Source organism: Homarus americanus, unplaced genomic scaffold (assembly GCF_018991925.1).
Source record: "Homarus americanus isolate GMGI-L3 unplaced genomic scaffold, GMGI_Hamer_2.0 scaffold31417, whole genome shotgun sequence".
Classification (NCBI taxonomy): domain Eukaryota; kingdom Metazoa; phylum Arthropoda; class Malacostraca; order Decapoda; family Nephropidae; genus Homarus; species Homarus americanus.
This window is the reverse complement of record NW_024728560.1, coordinates 17,555-21,612: the sequence shown is the minus strand read 5'-3', so window position 1 is coordinate 21,612 and position 4,058 is coordinate 17,555. Positions and strand designations below refer to the sequence as shown.

At 40.0% G+C, this 4,058-nt stretch overlaps 1 pseudogene; it reads right to left on the bottom strand.

Annotated features, from left to right (window-relative positions):
• Positions 1-1,065: 1,065 nt before the first annotated feature.
• LOC121866141 lies at positions 1,066-3,491 on the bottom strand (annotated as a pseudogene).
• Positions 3,492-4,058: the final 567 nt, after the last annotated feature.

Genomic DNA, 4,058 nt, shown 5'->3' with positions numbered 1-4,058 from the left:
TCCAGACCGATCATACCGGCCAGGTTCTGCTTAGTAGCTAACTGGCCTACACAAGTAAAAAAATTCATCAGCACTATTGAAGGCAGTCACCCGAATCATTATTGTGTTATCTATATTTTGTGTAACGAAGAATAATCCTCAAGGTTCTTGAGAGTTTAGTCACTATGAATGCTTGAGTGGTTGAGTTTTTCTTGATCCTCTTGATGCAGGAGTCGTGGTCATCATAGGAGCAATTCAGATCCTCTCATGCTTGTGGACAGAGGGTGTAGGGCCTGTTCCCCAGCGCCCTACCACCAGGGCCATTCCTTCTTCTGGAACTCAGCAGATTCGGCACCAAAGACACAGGCCCAAGACGTTTGAGACAATTGTCAAGTTATTCGAATGTTGATACGCTATTTTTTTATTCAGGTAAATAAAATTAGATTACACCCAGTTCCTATCATGTTCTCAATGGCAAGTGCGTACACATACTAACACACAGAGTTATTTAATAATTGTAGCCTAAAAAAATCCTGGACTCCTGGGTGTAGGGTCCCTGCAGGTCCTGGCTGGCTGGCGGGGGGGCGTAGTAGCCGTTCTCCTCCGTGCTGTAGTCCAGCTTCCAGCGACCATACAGAGGACACCTAGGTGCGATCTTTGGTGCTTGGCATTCCTCCATCTATCCAGTAATTAAGAAGAAGTCCTGTACACACACAAATAACACTAATATGTGGCGCGAGACAGAGCCAATATATGAAAAATTTTTATTATATATATATTGTTTATATCTTAATGTATATTGTTTGGTGTGTAACACGTAGCTAGGGCAATCGCTGAAGGCGTAATCTGTATATTTACACCAAAATACCGTAGATAAACATATCCTTCCTGAAGTAAGTGCTGCATATACAACAAACCTATATAAAATAAGTCCAGATTCGCAAGATAAAGCTGTAAAATTTTCTCAAGTTACTGAACATCAGTTATATTTGTGATCAGAGGCATAAGTGACCATATATTAACTTTATTACCTAAACGATTGTAAGTTGTGCGCATCATGGTAGACCAGAGAGGCAGGTGACTCACCTGGTTGAGGAAGACATTATCTCCCGTGTCGTCGGGGGTACTTGCAGAGGCCAGACTGGTGGTGGTGGGTGTAGTCCCAGGCACCATGCAGGTCGTATGCTATCAGGTCTATGAATATTCAAGATTCTAGCCATACCCGGGATGTCATAGGGCTGGGTCGATGGTGAGCTTACCGGCTGACACAGCTGCTGTCAGGATCATGTTGTTAGCGTGTAGCGCCGTTGAGAGGTCTGACAGAAGTTGCCGATGAAGTTCACCTGTGAGAAACAACGCCACATGTTAATGATTCTGGTTTGTCCTGGAGGAACGTCATTGGTCCTGTTACATCTTAACAAATATATGAACTACTTATTTAAGTTTTTGTGATATTCTAAGATTTAATTTATGAAAACTGCAGCTTCAGCAAGATGTCCATATCAATGTTAATGTTGATACAACAGTCAGTGCTTCACCTTGTCCTTCTGGCTTGCCTCCACGTGTGTCGGGTACTCCCAGTCCATGTCCAGACCATCGAATTTGTGGGCCTTCAACATCTCTATAGAGAGGGTCGACGAAGGTCTTCCTCGTGGAAGAACTGCAGACATCGAGACCAGAGAAAACATTATTATGTGCAATAACAGAATCTGTTTCTGAAATAAAAACATATCCAAATTTGGGCTGCATCTGTATATTCCTTTCAGCTGAATTGTTCATTACTCAGGATTACACTCAAAGTGAGTTGGTTAGTTCTTCACTTTGATATTTTTACTTGTCTAACACCAGACGATTTTATTCAACTCAGATGTGGGACCCCATACACAAGGAGTTAAATTGGTTCAGGAAATGAGGACAAAGTGAGGTACTAACAGCAGAGTACTTGGGATCCGTTCCAGCTGCCAACGGCTAAGATGGTGACGTTTGCATTCTGTTCCTTGAGGGCGTTGAACCTGTTGTAGGCGCACTTCCTCAGTTCTCACACAGCTCGTTGTATGGGTCGGTTAATTCTGTACACCAGAATGATAATACAGAATTTGAAAATAACATTTACAATTGTCTAAAAAATAATACGTAAGGAGATTTAATGGTTGTAAGCTTTCAATTACAGGTAACAACTATATAATACGGAAGTGTATAGCTATATAACGTGTAATGTATTATAGAACATGTTATTTCATTATTTGCAATGTACCTTGTATTGCACTTAAGAAAAATATGACTATCACATGTAGGTGGCCCTTGTTTAGTCTCTCTGGGTGTTGTGTTTAACCGCACTTCACCTAACAGTGTGCAGCCAGCCAACAGCTCCACCTACATGTTGGCTGTTAATTACAAATTATGTTTGGACTCAAATGGATTTCTTTTTATGACTGCATATTCCATATAATATGAAATACTACTTATAAGATGGTGAGCGAGAAATATTCAGAAACTTTATACAATGTTTCTTGTAATGGTTTTGTGAACAAAGGGTTTAACTTAATATATCTCTTACATTACAGAGTTGATGGAGGAAGAGGGAAATTATAGAAATTTCTGGACTATGGAGAAAGAAGAACAGGATGATAGAATGATGATGAAAGGAAAATCATAGAAGACAAGAATATTTGAGAAGCAAAGATGCATCTTTATTGTGAAAAAATGGAAATCAGAATAATACACACAAGGCATTCAATTAAAGTTCAAAGTCGTGTGATAATAGCCCCCAAAAAGCTGCAAGAACATAGGTTTAGTGTTCTGTAAATGTATTCCAGTGCCTCTGGGCAGTTGACGGAAGCTAATGTATGGGAAAGATAAAAGGATTATTATGTTAACTTGCCTTTGATTTTTTATTGTCAGAGCCAAGTCCAGCGAAGCCAAAGATGAGTGTGAGTACAGATGGCAGGATCGATGGCCCCAACGTCAAACTTGCCATTTCCTTTGCCTGTACACGGCCCAAGATTACAGTAACACACCATCGCTTCATTGTCGGCAGCTGCCCTCAATGAACAGCTGCTGTGTTAGTTATTTACTTGTGTACGAACAAAAGCTATGAAATGGTGAATTAGTGAAAACACAGTTGTGAATCATTAGCCGAGTTAGTCAGTAACTGAACCATAACTGTGATGGAGCCCAAACATTGTTCTGGTCATCATTTATAAACCAACCATGGTCAATTAGTCTTATAATACACAACATATAATGTCTACAGAGACACACAAACAATAGAGCTGGAGTCAATAGACTAAGATAATGGTAAGAGTGTCACCTGTGACGGCGAGGCGAGGCCAACAGTGAGAGGCACCAACAACTTCATGACGTCTGTTGTTCGTCAAGGAGTCAACCTGTGGATGTTGACGACCACTGGTGCTCCTGAAGGTCTGGTTCCAACATTTATACCTGAGGTGTTGATCCGATGCACACGACACTCCAGTTGTATCTCCTGCACATGACAGCTGGATATCTCTCATCTTCCAGCGCTGTGTGTGGAGAGTTGTCAAAAAGAAGAGATTAATAGATCCAACAGTACAGTACTCGCCCTTATAAAAACAGAATAATGAAAAATATTAAAAGTGAATAAAAAATAATCTGTTAATAAATTGATTTAAACAAATTTGTGCACACAAAAGAAGCATCTGCCCACCAAAGTCCGATGTTTTGAAATGAATACAAGAGTATTGTGGCTAGTAAGTTTTTGTCTGGTTGGTGTTTCTGATAGCGAGTTGCACCTGCAGTTATCAGCTCACACTCCAGAAATACCAACCGATCCAAACTGCTGTACATGTGTTCATTTCAAACACTGGACAGGTGAACAGATTTTTTATTGTTGTGTGTACCTCTAATATTTAATTGAGATAAATCTACAATGATTCAGACTTTCTACTTACAGAACAATTAAAATTTCCGATCATACGGAAAATCTCTGAAGATGGAATCAGTTATTTCTTTACAAACTGGTGCAAAAGAAGAACAAGCACCAATGAATATGTCAGTTGATAGAAAATTGTTGCCAGATGAAAATTGGAGTACAATCAGAA